The sequence below is a fragment of the Tursiops truncatus genome, chromosome 2 (assembly GCF_011762595.2).
Source record: "Tursiops truncatus isolate mTurTru1 chromosome 2, mTurTru1.mat.Y, whole genome shotgun sequence".
NCBI classification, from domain to species: domain Eukaryota; kingdom Metazoa; phylum Chordata; class Mammalia; order Artiodactyla; family Delphinidae; genus Tursiops; species Tursiops truncatus.
In genome coordinates, this window is record NC_047035.1 from 87,538,522 (window position 1) to 87,556,261 (window position 17,740).

A 17,740-nucleotide genomic window follows, 5' to 3' on the forward strand; every position below is an offset into this window, starting at 1 on the left:
TTAATCTCAGGAAACTGAAGCTGGCTCTACCTTCAACAGCTCACAACCACATGCCCCAAAAGGAGTAGGGGTTTCTGATTCTTTAACAAAGGCTGGTCCTTTGTTAAAGATGAAGGTTCTTTATATTCGTTCTTCACCTCAATGATTTAACTAAAAGGTCCAGAATAAAATTGTTCTTCTTCTTACCACTGAATTTTACAAATCTCTGTCCTTGTATATATTGCTAGTGTCATCCTGTCACTGGATGGGACACCTTCAGGGGCCCAAGAGTGGGCTCTTGTCCAACACTCAGAAATGAATTGTCCAAGGAGACACACGTACTGACAAAGCAAGAGATTTTATTGAAAAGGGGCACTCAAGTGGAGAGCAGCAGGGTAAGGGAACCCAGGAGAACTGCTCTGCCTTGTGACTTGCAGTCTCAGGTTTTATGGTGGCGGGGTTAGCTTTCCACGTCGTTTCTGGCCAATCATCTTGCTTGTGCCTTCATTTGGACCGGCTCAGGGCCCTTCCTGGTGATGCGTGCATCTCTCAGTCACAATGGTTTTCATCGTGAGGGTTTCTGGGAGGTTGGCGAGACATATTATGGACTCATGTCTCCTCCCCTTCTTGGCCCCTCGTGGGTTTTCCCTGGGTTGATTTTGGACCCTTCACTGGTTGTGTGTTCTTTTCAAGCATCCTGAGGTGGGAGACTTAAGCAAATCTTTTATTGTTGTGCCTGGCCAGGGTGGGCAGTTTCCTTAACAATACTATCATTAATTTGCTTGGGTCTCGGAAGGCCTTAGTACAGATTTCATGACTCTTGAAAAGAAAATTGTTGGAATGCTTTATTTATATATAAACCATATTCATAAGTTATTCAGATATATATGAATGGCTATTTTGGCAGGGCAAACCCCAGCAATTTTTAATGGGCCCTAAAGAAGCAATTGTTGGGTCTGTGCTGAGCAATTTAGGGGCCTGCTTTCCTGGAAACCAGCAAGGCAATGAAGGCTCAGCCACTAGACAACAGAGTATCTTTTTTTTTTTTTTTAACATCACATTTTTTTTTTATTCAAACAGAAAGTCACAAAAGTTATCATCCTCATCAGTTCACTCAGTCCCATGTAATTAATTTATTTTTCATCTTGATCTTTTGTTAGCACTTTTATGAGTTCATCAGTTTTCCATTACAGTTCTGAAAATGCTTATTCATTCAGTTCAGCAGTATAGTCAGTTACCAGAAACCTGTACTTGTCAGAGTCTTTTCCATGAATTCCTTGAAGATGAAACCCTTTTATAGGAACATTTTTGCAAAAGCATCAGAGTACACCCAGAACTGTCTGTAAATGACAAAAGACTTAAAAATGACCACGGTTAAAGATTCGATGAAAGTTCATAATAATGCAATTGACAAGGAAATTTAGTTATTTCTGAGATATACATTTTAAAGTAATAACTAAAATTATGAATTATAACATTATACCAGAACATATAAGATTTTTAGGAATTTCATGCAATGTCTGAAACATTTATATTAACATATTTCCATACAAATAACACAAAGAAAGTTTAGTATTAGTTGTTTTTTTATTTTTGAATTTTATTTTATTTTTTATACAGCAGGTTCTTATTAGTCATCAAGTTTATACACATCAGTGTATACATGTCAATCCCAATCGCCCAATTCATCACACCACCACCACCACCACCCCGCCGCTTTCCCCACTTGGTGTCCATACGTTTGTTCTCTACATCTGTGTCTCAATTACTGCCCTGCAAACTGGTTTATCTGTACCATTTTTCTAGGTTCTACATATATGCGTTAATATACGATATTTGTTTTTCTCTTTCTGACTGACTTCACTCTGTATGACAGTCTCTAGATCCATGCATGTCTCAACAAATGACCCAATTTCGTTCCTTTTTATGGCTGAGTAATATTCCATTGTATATATGTACCACATTTTCTTTATCCATTCGTCTGTCGATGGGCATCTAGGTTGCTTCCATGACCTGGCTATTGTAAATAGTGCTGCAATGAACATTGGGGTGCATGTGTCTCTCTGGGTATATGCCCAGTAGTGGGATTGCTGGATCATATGGTAATTCTGTTTTTAGTTTTTTAAGCGACCTCCATACTGTTCTCATTAGAGGCTGTATCAATTTACATTCCCACCAACAGTGCAAGAGGGTTCCTTTTTTTCCACACCCTCTCCAGCATTTGTTGTTTGTAGATTTTCTGATGATGCCCATTCTAACAGGTGTGAGGTGATACCTCATTGTAGTTTCGATTTGCATTTCTCTAATAATTCATGATGTTGAGCAGCTTTTCATGTGCTTCTTGGCCATCTGTATGTCTTCTTTGGAGAAATGCCTATATAGGTCTTCTGCCCATTTTTGGATTGGGTTGTTTGTTTCTTTAATATTGAGCTGCATGAGCTGTTTATATATTTTGGAGATTAATCCTTTGTCCATTGATTCATTTGCAAATATTTTCTCCCATTCTGAGGGTTGTCTTTTCATCTTGTTTATGGTTTCCTTTGCTGTGCAAAAGCTTTGAAGTTTCATTAGGTCCCATTTGTTTATTTTTGTTTTTATTTCCATTACTCTAGGGGGTGGATCAAAAAAGATCTTGCTGTAATATATGTCAAAGAGTGTTCTTCCTATGTTTTCCTCTAAGAGTTTTCTAGTGTCTGGTCTTACATTTAGGTCTCAAATCCATTTTGAGTTTATTTTTGTATATGGTGTTAGGGAATGTTCTAATTTCATTCTTTTACATGTAGCTGTCCAGTTTTCCCAGTACCACTTATTGAAGAGACTGTCTTTTCTCTATTGTATATCCTTGCCCCCTTTGTCATAGATTAGTTGACCATAGGTGCGTGGGTTTATCTCTGGGCTTTCTATCTTTTTTTTTTGCGGTATGTGGGCCTCTCACTGTTGAGGCCTCTCCCGTTGCGGAGCACAGGCTCCAGACGCGCAGGGAAGCCCAAGGGCTTTCTATCTTGTTACATTGATCTATGTTTCTGTTTTTGTGCCAGTATCATATTGTCTTGATTACTGTAGCTTTGTAGCATAGTCTGAAGTCAGGGAGTCTGATTCCTCCAGCTCCATTTTGTTCCCTCAAGACTGCTTTGGCTATTCTGGGTCCTTTGTGTCTCCATACAAATTTTAAGATTTTTTTGTTCTAGTTCCGTAAAAAATGCCGTTTGTAATTTTATAGGGATTGCATTGAATCTGTAGATTGCTTTGGGTAGTATAATCATTTTCATGATATTGATTCTTCCAATTCAAGAACATGGTATATCTCTCCATCTGTTGGTATCATCTTTAATTTCTTTCATCAGTGTCTTATAGTTTTCTGCATACAGGTGTTTTGTCTCCCTAGGTAGGTTTATTCCTAGGTTTTTTGTTTGTTTTTTTTGTTTTTTTGTGGTACACGGGCCTCTCACTGTTGTGGCCTCTTCCATTGTGGAGCACAGGCTCCGGACGTGCAGGCTCAGCGGTCATGGCTCATGGCCCCAGCCGCTCCGCGGCATGTGGGATCTTCCCAGACCGGGGCACGAACCCCTGTCCCCTGCATCGGCAGGCGGACTCTCAACCACTGCGCCACCAGGGAAGCCCTATTTCTAGGTATTTTATTCTTTTTGTTGCAATGGTAAATGGGAGTGTTTCCTTAATTTCTCTTTCAGATTTTTCATCATTAGTGTATAGGAATGCAAGAGATTTCTGTGCATTAATTTTGTATCCTGCTACTTTACCAAATTCATTGATTAGCTCTAGTAGTTTTCTGGTGGCATTTTTAGGATTCTCTATGTATAGTATCATGTCATCTGCAAACAGTGACAACTTTACTTCTTCTTTTCCAATTTGTATTCCTTTTATATCTTTTTCTTCTCTGATTGCTGTGGCTAGGACTTCCAAAACTATGTTGAATAATAGTGGTGAGAGTGGACATCCTTGTCTTGTTCCTGATCTTAGAGGAAATGTTTTCAGTTTTTCACCATTGAGAATGATGTTTGCTGTGGGTTTGTCTTATATGGCCTTTATTATGTTGAGGTAGTTTCCCTCTATGCCCACTTTCTGGAGAGTTTTTATCATAAAAGGGTGTTGAATTTTGTCAAAAGCTTTTTATGCATCTATTGAGATGATCATATGGTTTTTCTTCTTCAGTTTGTTAATATGGTGTATCACATTGATTGATTTGCATATATTGAAGAATCCTTGCATCCCTGGGATAAATCCCACTTGATGGTGTATGATCCTTTTAATGTGTTGCTGGATTCTGTTTGCTAGTATTTTGTTGAGGATTTTTGCATCTATATTCATCAGTGATATTGGTCTGTAATTTTCTTTTTTTGTAGTATCTTTGTCTGGTTTTGGTATCAGGGTGATGGTGGCCTCATAGAATGAGTTTGGGAGTGTTCCTTCCTCTGCAATATTTTGGAAGAGTTTGAGAAGGATGGGTGTTAGCTCTTCTCTAAATGTTTGATTTAATTCACCTGTGAAGCCATCTGGTCCTGGACTTTTGTTTGTAGGAAGAATTTTTTTTTTTTTTTTTTGCGGTTCGCGGGCCTCTCACTGCTGTGGCCTCTCCCGTTGCAGAGCACAGGCTCTGGACGCGCAGGCTCAGCGGCCATGGCTCACGGGCCCAGCCGCTCCGCGGCATGTGGGATCTTCCCGGACCAGGGCACGAACCTGTGTCCCCTGCATTGGCAGGTGGACTCTCAACCACTGCGCCACCAGGGAAGCCCTGTAGGAAGATTTTTAATCACAGTTTCCATTTCATTACTTGTGATTGGTCTGTTCGTATTTTGTATTACTTCCTGGTTCAGTCTTGGAAGATTATACCTTTCTAAGAATTTGTCCATTTCTTCCAGGTTGTCCATTTTGTTGGCATAGAATTGCTTGTAGTAGTCTCTTAGGATGCTTTGTATTTCTGTGGTGTCTGTTGTAACTTCTCCTTTTTCATTTCTAATTTTATTGATTTGAGTCCTCTCCCTCTTTTTCTTGATGAGCATGGCTAGTGGTTTATCAATTTTGTTTATCTTCTCAAAGAACCAGCTTTTAGTTTTATTGATCTTTGCTATTGTTTTCTTTGTTTCTACTTCATTTATTTTTGCTCTGATATTTATGATTTCTTTCCTTCGCTAACTTTGGGTTTCCTTTGTTCTTCTTTATCTGGTTTTTAGGTGTAAGGCTAGATTGTTTATTTGAGATTTTTCTTGTTTCTTGAGGTAGGCTTGTATACCTATACCCTTCCCTCTTAGAACTGCTTTTGCTGCATCCCATAGGTTTTGGATCGTCATGTTTTCATTGTCATTTGTCTCTAGGTATTTTTTGATTTCCTCTTTGATTTCTTCAGTGATCTCTTGGTTATTTAGTAACGTATTGTTTAGCCTCCATGTGTTTGTGTTTTTTACGTTTTTGTCTCTGTAATTCATTTCTAATGTCATAGCATTGTGGTCAGAAAGGATGCTTGATATGATTTCAATTTTCTTAAATTTACTGAGGCTTGATTTGTTACCCAAGATGTGATCTATCCTGGAGAATGTTCCATGTGCGCTTGAGAAGAAAGTATAATCTGCTGTTTTTGGATTGAGTGTCCTATAAATATCAATTAAATCTATCTGGTCTATTGTGTCATTTAAAGCTTCTGTTTCCTTATTTATTTTCATTTTGGATGATCTGGATTTCCCCTACTATTATTGTGTTGCTGTCAATTTCCTCTTTTAGAGCTGTTAGCAGTTGCCTTATGTATTGAGGTACTCCTATGTTGGGTGCATATATGTTTATAATTGTTATATCTTATTCTTGGATTGATCCCTTGATCATTATGTAGTGTCCTTCCTTGTCTCTTGTAACTTTCTTTATTCTGAAGTCTATTTTATCTGATATGAGTATTGCTACTCCAGCTTTCTTTTGATTTCCATTTGCATGGAATATCTTTTTCCATCCGCTCACTTTCAATTTGTATGTGTCCCTAGGTCTGAAGTGGGTGTCTTGTAGACAACATATATATGGGTCTTGTTTTTGTATCCATTCAGCAAGCCTGTGTCTTTTGGCTGGAGCATTTAATCCTTTCACGTTTAAGGTAATTATCGATATGTATGTTCCTATAACTATTTTCTTAATTGTTTTGGGTTTGTTTTTGTAGGTCCTTTTCTTCTCTTGTGTTTCCCATTTAGTGAAGTTCCTTTAGCATTTGTTGTAGAGCTGGTTTGGTGGTGCTGAATTCTCTTAGCTTTTGCTTCTCTGTAAAGCTTTTGATTTCTCCATTGAATCTGAATGAGAACCTTGCTGGGTAGAGTAATCTTGGTTGTAGGTTCTTCCCTTTCATCACTTTAAGTATATCATGCCACTCCTTTCTGGCTTGTAGAGTTTCTGTTGAGAAATCAGCTGTTAACCTTATGGGAGTTCCCTTGTATTGGTCGTTTTTCCCTTGCTGCTTTCAATATTTTTCTGTGTCTTTAATTTTTGCCGATTTGATTACTATGTGTTTCGGCATGTTTCTCCTTGGGTTTATCCTGTATGGGACTCTCTGCGCTTCCTGGACTTGGGTGGCTATTTCCTTTCCCATGTTAGGGAAGTTTTCGACTATAATCTATCTCTTCAAATATTTTCTCTGGTCCTTTCTCTCTCTCTTCTCCTCTGGGACCCCTATAATGCGAATATTGTTGTGTTTAATGCTGTCCCAGAGGTCTCTTAGGCTGTCTTCATTTCTTTTCATTCTTTTTTCTTTATTCTGTTCCACAGCAGTGAATTCCACCATTCTGTCTTCCAGGTCACTTATCCATTCTTCTGCCTCAGTTATTCTGCTATTGATTCCTTCTAGTTTAGTTTTCATTTCAGTTATTGTATTGTTCATCTCTGTTTGTTTGTTCTTTAATTCTTCTAAGTTTTGGTTAAACATTTCTTGCATCTTCTCGATCTTTGCCTCCATTCTTTTTCCAAGGTCCTGGATCATCTTCACCATCATTATTCTGAATTCTTTTTCTGGAAGGTTGCCTATCTCCACTTCATTTAGTTATTTTTCTGGGGTTTTATCTTGTTCCTTCATCTGGTACATAGCCCTCTGCCTTTTCATCTTGTCTATCTTTCTGTGAATGTGGTTTTTGTTCCACAGGCTGCAGGATTGTAGTTCTTCTTGCTTCTGCTGTCCACCCTCTGGTGGATGAGGCTATCTACGAGGCTTGTGTAAGTTTCCTGATGGGAGGGACTGGTGGTGTGTAGAGCTGACTGTTGCTCTGGTGGGCAGAGCTCAGTAAAACTTTAATCCACTTGACTGTGGATGGGTGGGGCTGGGTTCCTTCCCTGTTGGTTTTTTGGCCCAACACTGGAGCCTACCTGGGCTCTTTGGTGGGGCTAATGACAGACTCTGGGAGGGCTCATGCCAAGGAGTACTTCCCAGAACTTCTGCTGCCAGTGTCCTTGTCCCCACGGTGAGCCACAACCATACCCTGCCTCTGCAGGAGACCCTCCAATACTAGCAGGTAGGTCTGGTTCAGTCTCCCATGGGGTCACTGCTCCTTCCCCTGGGTCCCGATGCGCACACTACTTTGTGTGTGCCCTCCAAGAGTGGAGTATCTGTTTCCCCCAGTCCTGTCGAAGTCCTGCAATCAAATCCCACTAACCTTCGAAGTCTGATTCTCTAGGAATTCCTCCTCCAGTTGCTGGATCCCCAGGTTGGGAAGCCTGATGTGGGGCTCAGAACCTTCACTCCAGTGGGTGGACTTCTGTGGTATAAGTGTTCTCCAGTCTGTGAGTCACCCACCCAGCAGTTATGGGATTTGATTTTACTGTGATTGCACCCCTCCTACTGTCTCATTGTGGCTTCTCCTTTGTCTTTGGATGTGGGGTATCTTGGTGAGTTCCATTGTCTTCCTGTCGATGATTGTCCAGCAGCTAGTTGTGATTCTGGTGTTCTCACCAGAAGGAGTGAGAGCACGTCCTTCTGCTCCGCCATCTTGGTTCCTCCTGACAACAGAGTATCTTGAAATTCTACAGAACAGCTGGTGACTCACCCTAAGACATTTCCAAGCTTGCAAAGGCCCAACATTTTAATGATGCAGAAGGTTGGGATTGGAAAATATGCAGAAAATAAGTCTGATAACACTTCCTAACAATTTCTTAGAAAAACCCTTATGTTTCCAGTGGTCTCTTTCTAGGTCCCCTCCTAAGCAGTTGGTTGTGTATCAGTGTGGAAAGGGCAGTAGTCTTTGTGTTTAATGTCCAGCACTATGGCTACCCCAAGACATGGCAGTGATACAGATACAGTTGTCAGTCAACAGAGTTCTCCCACCTCCTGTCTCTGGCCAACTTACATACTCCTCCCCTCCCTCTTCAGCCTATTCTAATAGAGTGCCCTCCTGCTACCGTCTTCCTACCCTGGCCCCCTCCTCACATATATGTATAACTTTCTAATCAGGTCCCATACCCTGGGGCCCTGTTCTTTAATTTCTAAGATAATCAGTTAATCATTTAAGGTCTTATCTTAAATATCTTATCTTTATAATAGTTTATTAACCTTTGCTGAGGATTATGCTTTGCCAGCATCACGTACTTTATTGTAGTTTTCTATCTTCTGGGAAATAGGGGAAAAACTATCAAGTCAACAACCTGGTTTGCTGATTTTAGCTTCATACTCTTGTAGACACCAGCTCTGGTTCCTAAGCTCTCCCTCCCAGGGCTCTTGAACCTTCTTTCCTCCAATTAAATATATCTCTTTATCCAGTTCCCTTCAGAAGGAGCCAGGTGACCTACTAAGTTGTTGAAGGGTGTTAACAATATTATCCTCCTACCCCAAAGTAACATGATCATTTTTTTTTTTTTTTTAACATCTTTATTGGGGTATAATTACTTTACAATGGTGTGTTAGTTTCTGCTTTATAACAAAGTGAATCAGTTATACATATACATATGTTCCCATATCTCTTCCCTCTTGCGTCTCCCTCCCTCCCACCCTCCCTATCCCACCCCTCCAGGCTGTCACAGAGCACCGAGCCAATATCCCTGTGCCATGCGGCTGTTTCCCACTAGCTGTCTACCTTACTACGTTTGTTAGTGTGTATATGTCCATGACTCTCTCTCGCCCCGTCACAGCTCACCCTTCCCCCTCCCCATAACCTCAAGTCCGTTCTCTAGGAGGTCTGCGTCTCTATTCCTGCCTTACCCCTAGGTTCTTCATGACATTTTTTTTTTTTCTCTTAAATTCCATATATATGTGTTAGCATACTGTATTTGTCTTTTTCTTTCTGACTTACTTCACTGTGTATGACAGACTCTAGGTCTATCCACCTCATTACAAATAGCTCAATTTCGTTTCTTTTTATGGCTGAGTAATATTCCATTGTATATATGTGCCACATCTTCTTTATCCATTCATCCGATGATGGGCACTTAGGTTGTTTCCATCTCCGGGCTATTGTAAATAGAGCTGCGATGAACATTTTGGTACATGACTCTTTTTGAATTTCGGTTTTCTCAGGGTATATGCCCAGTAGTGGGATTGCTGGGTCATATGGTAGTTCTATTTGTAGTTTTTTAAGGAACCTCCATACTGTTCTCCATAGTGGCTGAACCAATTCACATTCCCACCAGCAGTGCAAGAGGGTTCCCTTTTCTCCACACCCTCTCCAGCATTTATTGTTTCTAGATTTATTGATGATGGCCATTCTGACTGGTGTGAGATGATATCTCATTGTAGTTTTGATTTGCATTTCTCTAATGATTAATGATGTTGAGCATTCTTTCATGTGTTTGTTGGCAGTCTGTATATCTTCTTTGGAGAAATGTCTATTTAGGTCTTCTGCCCATTTTTGGATTGGGTTGTTTGTTTTTTTGTTGTTGAGCTGCATGAGCTGCTTGTAAATTTTGGAGATTAATCCTTTGTCAGTTGCTTCATTTGCAAAAATTTTCTCCCATTCTGAGGGTTGTCTTTTGGTCTTGTTTATGGTTTCCTTTGCTGTGCAAAAGCTTTGAAGTTTCATTAGGTCCCATTTGTTTATTTTTGTTTTTATTTCCATTACTCTAGGGGGTGGGTCAGAAAGAATCTTGCTGTGATTTATGTCATAGAGTGTTCTGCCTATGTTTTCCTCTAATAGTTTGATAGTTTCTGGCCTTATATTTAGGTCTTTAATCCATTTTGAGCTTATTTTTGTGTATGGTGTTAGGGAGTGTTCTAATTTCATTCTTTTACATGTACCTGTCCAGTTTTCCCAGCACCATTTATTGAAGAGGCTGTCCTTTTTCCACTGTACATTCCTGCCACCTTTATCAAAGATAAGGTGTCCATATGTGCATGGGTTTATCTCTGGGCTTTCTATCCTGTTCCATTGATCTATCTTTCTGTTTTTGTGCCAGTACCATACCGTCTTGATAACTGTAGCTTTGTAGTATAGTCTGAAGTCAGGGAGCCTGATTCCTCCAGTTCCTTTTTTTGTTCTCAAGATTGCTTTGGCTATTCGGGGTCTTTTGTGTTTCCATACAAATTGCGAAATTTTTTGTTCTAGTTCTGTGAAAAATGCCAATGGTAGTTTGATAGGGATTGCATTGAATCTATAGATTGCTTTGGGTAGTAGAGTCATTTTCACAATGTTGATTCTTCCAATCCAAGAACATGGTATATGTCTCCATCTATTTGTATCATCTTTAATTTCTTTCATCAGTGTCTTATAGTTTTCTGCATACAGGTCTTTTGTCTCCTTAGGTAGGTTTATTCCTAGATATTTTATTCTTTTTGTTGCAATGGTAAATGGGAGTGTTTTCTTGATTTCACTTTCAGATTTTTCATCATTAGTATATAGGAATGCCAGAGATTTCTGTGCATTAATTTTGTATCCTGCTACTTTACCAAATTCATTGATTAGCTCTAGTAGTTTTCTGGTAGCATCTTTAGGATTCTCTATGTATAGGATCATGTCATCTGCAAACAGTGACAGCTTTACTTCTTCTTTTCCGATTTGGATTCCTTTTATTTCCTTCTCTTCTCTGATTGCTGTGGCTAAAACTTCCAAAACTATGTTGAATAAGAGTGGTGAGAGTGGGCACCCTTGTCTTGTTCCTGATCTTAGTGGAAATGCTTTCAGTTTTTCACCATTGAGGATGATGTTTGCTGTGGGCTTGTCGTATATGGCCTTTATTATGTTGAGGAAAGTTCCCTCTATGCCTACTTTCTGCAGGGTTTTTATCATAAATGGGTGTTGAATTTTGTCAAAAGCTTTCTCTGCATCTATTGAGATGATCATATGGTTTTTCTCCTTCAGTTTGTTAATATGGTTTATCACATTGATAGATTTGCGTATATTGAAGAATCCTTGCATTCCTGGAACAAACCCCACTTGATCATGGTGTATGATCCTTTTAATGTGCTGTTGGATTCTGTTTGCTAGTATTTTGTTGAGGATTTTTGCATCTATGTTCATCAGTGATATTGGTCTGTAGTTTTCTTTCTTTGTGACATCCTTGCCTGGTTTTGGTATCAAGGTGATGGTGGCCTCGTAGAATGAGTTTGGGAGTGTTCCTCCCTCTGCTATATTTTGGAAGAGTTTGAGAAGGATAGGTGTTAGCTCTTCTCTAAATGTTTGATAGAATTCGCCTGTGAAGCCATCTGGTCCTGGGCTTTTCTTTGTTGGAAGATTTTTAATCACAGTTTCAATTTCAGTGCTTGTGATTGGTCTGTTCATATTTTCTATTTCTTCCTGATTCAGTCTTGGCAGGTTGTGCATTTCTAAGAATTTGTCCATTTCTTCCAGATTGTCCATTTTATTGGCATAGAGTTGCTTGTAGTAATCTCTCATGATCTCTTTTATTTCTGCAGTGTCAGTTGTTACCTCTCCTTTTTCATTTCTAATTCTATTGATTTGAGTCTTCTCCCTTTTTTTCTTGATAAGTCTGGCTAGTGGTTTATCTATTTTGTTTATCTTCTCAAAGAACCAGCTTTTAGTTTCATTGATCTTTGCTATTGTTTCCTTCATTTCTTTTTCATTTATTTCTGATCTGATTTTTATGATTTCTTTCCTTCTGCTAGCTTTGGGGTTTTTTTGTTCTTCTTTCTCTAATTGCTTGAGGTGCAAGGTTAGGTTGTTTATTCTAGATGTTTCCTGCTTCTTAAGGTGGGCTTGTATTGCTATAAACTTCCCCCTTAGAACTGCTTTTGCTGCATCCCACAGGTTTTGGGTCGTTGTGTCTCCATTGTCATTTGTTTCTAGGTATTTTTTGATTTCCTCTTTGATTTCTTCAGTGATCACTTCATTATTAAGTAGTGTATTGTTTAGCCTCCATGTGTTTGTATTTTTTACAGATCTTTTCCTGTAATTGATATCTAGTCTCATGGCGTTGTGGTCAGAAAAGATACTTGATACAATTTCAATTTTCTTAAATTTGCCAAGGCTTGATTTGTGACCCAAGATATGATCTATCCTGGAGAATGTTCCGTGAGCACTTGAGAAAAATGTGTATTCTGTTGTTTTTGGATGGAGTGTCCTATAAATATCAATTAAGTCCATCTTGTTTAATGTATCATTTAAAGCTTGTGTTTCCTTATTTATTTTCATTTTGGATGATCTGTCCATGGGTGAAAGTGGGGTGTTTAAGTCCCCTACTATGAATGTGTTACTGTCAATTTCCCCTTTTATGGCTGTTAGTATTTGCCTTATGTATTGAGGTGCTCCTATGTTGGGTGCATAAATATTTACAATTGTTATATCTTCTTCTTGGATCGATCCCTTGATCATTATGTAGTGTCCTTCTTTGTCTCTTTTAATAGTCCTTATTTTAAAGTCTATTTTGTCTGATATGAGAATTGCTACTCCAGCTTTCTTTTGGTTTCCATTTGCATGGAATATCTTTTTCCATCCCCTTACTTTTAGTCTGTATGTGTCAACATGATCATTTTAATGGAGACATCTGTTTTTTTTTTTTTTTTTTTTTAGATTTAATCCTCACAAAACCCCTTTCAGATAGATACTGTTAACATCCTTATTTCAAACATGCTTTTGCCTCATCGCCAGTAAGTAGCAGAGCCTGGGTTTGAAACCAGGAAGTATACCTCCAGAGTTAGTGGAGACATCTTAAGCCCAGCCCACCTCCTTGATGCTGAGACCCTGAGACAAAGACAGACTAAGAGAGAAGACTCTCTGTACCACCAGGGCTTCATAGTATACCTGGATCTTCAAAGCATTCTTGTCATGCAGAATCTGCCTCATTTGTGACTTAATATTTAAGACATGGCAAAGGAGAAATGGAGTGTGAGAAAAAGCAGTGTTGTGTCCATTTGTGTGAAATAAAAGATATATAACAGGAAGAAATTTGCCTTGGGTAAGAGTGGGCCTAGAAGGTATGTCTGCTCATTGGAACCTCTCTGAGCATAAATCTTGAAGCATTATAGAGGAAGCAGGTGTCTTGTTCTGCTCAGGTTGTCATAACAAAATACCATAGACTGGGTGGCTAAACAACAGAAATTAATTTGTGCTGGCCAATTTATTTTCTGGTGAGAACTCCATGCCTGACTTGCAGATGGCCACCTTTTTGCTTTGTCCTCATATGGTGGAGAGAGAGTGACCACTCTGGTGTCTCTTCTTATAAGAATGCTAATCCTATTGGATTAGGGCCCTGCCCTTATGACCTCATTAAACCTTAATTACTTCCTTACTATAAATATAGTCACATTAAGGTTTAGGGGTTCAACATATGAATTTGGTGGGGGGTGTGGGGGAGGGACACAATTCAGCACATTAGCAGCAGGGAAGGCTTAATCCAGACCCCTTGCTCTATGCCCAGAAAGTTGGGGGCATGTTCTCCAATGGTAGGGCCAGCATTCTACTATTTTGGAAGCAGAGATTAGAGGCAGGGGTGAGGCTTATAAACCTCTGCTAGGAGCTAAAGGGCACCCTGGGTACATGTAGTGATACAGTATTTAGTGTACACTTCACACATTCTGCTGCCTCTCTCTCAGCATCAGAAGTTCATTTGCTCAGAAGCTCTAACAACTGTGGCCCACAGGTCCACAGCCTGGGGCCAATAGGTGTTCAGTTTTAGGGTCTTGAGAAGGACTTCCTGGCCTCCAATATTCATTTAGTCAACAACTAAAGAGCCAGGCAATCATCTAGGCACTGAGGAAGTAATCCTGAATCAGACAAAGTCTACCTCCCTCATTTGCTCATCATTCTTCAAAGCCCTTTACAGAGCACAGAAACTATATGGTTACTTCCAGACTTTGGTTCCCAGGGAAGCAGCCAATCTCAGGTCTTTTCCTGAGGACAGATTTTGATCAGGCTGGAGAGGAGGAAGACAGAGGATGGAGAAAAGGAAAAAGAGAGAGGGGCCTTTACCTCCAAAGACTCTCTTTTCTGGCTTCCTGTTTATCTGTGCTGTCCTTAGTGCATGTCTCAGACATGGCCCCTCCTCTCTACGCCCCCGTCTGACCCAGGTTGGACCCCATTTCCCTCTCCTTCTCTCAGGTGATATGCACAATGGTTTCCTGGGAAAGCCTTGCGGAGGTGGAGAGGAGAGGAGGGAAGCGAGGAGATGGTAGCAATCACTCTGTTCCATCTTTCTCACAGGCAGGTCCTACTCTTTTAGGCCATGGAGTCAACAGGACTGGAAAAGTTCTTGAGAACTTGACGTACAGACTAAATCACAGGCAGAGTTTGCAGACTTCAAAGCTAGCTCAGCCCGCCTGCCCTTCCCTACTGTCAGAATTGCCTTAATTCCCTTCAGGAGAATGCCATTATACTTATCTTCATTGCTTCACTGCTTGTGGAAGGCTTTATCAGTAACTAGAGAAGCTTCCTGAGGAGATGTGAACTGAGGGGCTGAATCAGTGCTCCAGCTACAATGCCTCTATCAGCACCCTCTGATTAGGGGAGACAAGGAAATTTTGAAACCTACCGATTGGGAGTTTGTGATTCTCCTTGAGAAATACCCAACTGTCTGGATTCAAAACTAAGATTTCCACTTAACAGAAGTTGGGCAAGTTGCTTAACCTCTCTAAGTCCTGGTTTTTATAAAATAGGGGTTTTAAAAAGCAGTAACTATCGGACTTCCCTGGTGGCACAGTGGTTAAGAATCCGCCTGCCAATGCAGGGGACACAGGTTCAAGCCCTGGTCCGGGAAGATCCCTCATGCCATGGAGCAACTAAGCCTGTGTGCCACAACTACTGAGCCTGCGTGCCACAACTACTGAAGCCCGCGTGCCTAGAGCCCGTGCTCCACAACAAGAGAAGCCACTGCAATGACAAGCCCATGCACTGCAACGAAGAGTAGCACCCCCAGCTCACGGCAACTGGAGAAAGCCCATGTGCGGCAATGAAGACTCAGCGCAGCCAAAAATAAATAAGTAAATTTATTTTTAAAAAAAGGCAGTAATTATCTTGGAGGGTGTTGGGAGGATTCAGTGAGATAATGCATGAAAGGTCCTTGGCTCAGAGCTTGGAACCAAGTAAGCTCTCCATAAAGGTTAACTATTTTTATTAATAATAATAACTGAGTTTTTGGTAATCACATTAGGACATGCTTTGTATGAGCCTTTTCTCTCTCCCCACTAAAGGCCTCTGTCAAGTTCCACTGAGCTCATTCAGTGCCCTGACGTGGAGCTTGACAAAACCTCATCAGTGTCTGGACTGGGCCCGTGGTGCCTGGGTGCCTAGCTTCAGCAAGACCTCCCAGGCAGTCACCACTAAGGCTGCATTCTCCTATTATGAAGATAGGGGATATACACTGATACTTGCCATACTATTTCAAAGAGTTATTGCCAGGATCCAGTGTGTCAATGTACAGGAATGTAATCCATGCAAGGAAAAAAAGCCATACAGATTCAGTGCAACACCTTGTCACCTTGAAATGCTTCAAGATTTATGCTCAGAGAGGTTCCAATGAGGTTCCAATACAGCTAAGGGGATATAACTTAAACCAAGTGATAACAGTATACATGTGATTGAAGTGTTAGCCACTTGAATGTCCCCAAAGCCCTCTGGCCTACTGGGAACCCCCATCCTTTAATATTTAAATAAAATTGTCTTGAACCCCCATCTCCTGTAGAGTGAGAATAATCACCATCATTCCCAATATTTCTGAGAATTCTTGGGGCCTCTCTCCTTGTTGTCTCTGGCACTGTTTGCACACTTCTGCTGAATTTTCTAACTTTGCTGGGTGGGCTGCCTTTTTTTTTTTTTTTTTTTTCAATATCATATCCCTGCCCCCATCTCCACCCCAGCAGCCCTGAACACCATCTGGCTTCCTGAATTCTCCAAGCATCACTGGCACCGAGCTGTATGTGTAGCAGATTTTACTGAAGACTTGAGGGAAGGAAGGTGAAGTTGTAGCTCAGTACAGCAAATGTTAAATGTCCCTTTCCCTAACTGCCCCTGAAAAGACCTCACTGGCCCACTTTTTACATAGAGATCCAGCAACCACCCTATTGCTCCATTTCCTTCTTCTCCTGCCCTCTTCTACCTGCTCCTCCTAGGTTGATCCAATAATTCATGCTATATTAAGTGGGACAAAATAGACACACCACCTACTGAATGCTTACTTTGTACCAGGCACTATGCTAAGTGCTTTTACATTTCTCAAATAACATACCTTCTCACTTTCCTTTGCTCCAGACAATCCAGGCACATATCCTAGGAGCTTCTATTTTTTTCAACAAATAAATTTTACACAACTTTTACGTGCTAGGTGCTGGGATCTTTGCTCTAACGGAGTTTCATAGCCAAAGAGCCAGTCAAGATAATTTGCTAAAAAACCCCAAAAAACCCCCACAATTCTCAATGAGGAATTCTACTGCTACTTTTATACAAACTTTTTTCCCTCTGGGCTACAATTTAAGACAACATTATGACAAACAGCAATATTAGAGAAAAATATAAACAATGCCACGTGATTGACATATGAGTAGCTCAGGCAGTAAAAGAGCACAGTGAATTCATTGGGGACTGAAATAGAGTCCAAAGGCTTTCAGGAAAAGGGGGAGTCATCTATGCTGGATCTTAAAGGATGGGTGGCATGAAAATAGGAAGAGAGAGACTTCCCTGGCGGTCCAGTGGCTAAGACTCTGAGCTTCCAATGCAGGGGACGCGGGTTCAATCCCTGGTTGGGGAATTAAGATCCCACACACCATGCAGCAAGGCCAAAAAAAAAGAAAATAGGAAGAGAGGAGGAAGGCATGGGAGGCTAGGGCAGGATGAGCAGTAGAGAGTCATGTTTAAGAGCAAGGACTCTGGGCGCAAACTCAGGTCTGTCATTTGCTTACTCTGGGACTTTGGCAGATTGTTTCATCTCTCTAAGCCTGAGTTTCCTCATCTGGAAAACTGGGCTAGCAACAGTACTTTCCTCAAAGGTGTGTGGTCACGATTAAATGAGAAAATGCATGAAATGCATTTCAGGCTTGGAGTAATGCCTGAAATATGATAAGTGAACAAAATAGTTTTAAAAAACAAGCAAAGGATCTATATTAGGATCTTTATACGTCAGCTATTAAAATTTTGGGATCATCTTACCATTTATACAAATGTTTTTTTTCCTTTTACTTTTGTTCATTTAGTAGGCAGGTTCCAAATCTTGTAGGCAGATGTACTTATCATCACTTCCATTTTGCAGAATCAAGATTCAAGAAAGTTAAATACTTTCCCCAAAGGCATGAGGTCACTTTGCTCATGGAGCTTCTGACTCCAAATCTTTCTAATCCTGCCTTAAAAGTAAAACAAAACAAAACAAACAAACAAAACCCCACACACACAAAAACCAAAACACACACACAAAAACC

The 17,740-nt window shown here is 40.4% G+C and overlaps 1 protein-coding gene across 1 annotated transcript in view; it reads left to right on the forward strand.

The window, feature by feature from the left end:
- Window positions 1-17,740, forward strand: part of SLC28A2 (solute carrier family 28 member 2) — a 99,214-nt gene that overhangs the window by 29,943 nt on the left and 51,531 nt on the right. The window lies entirely within an intron of this gene.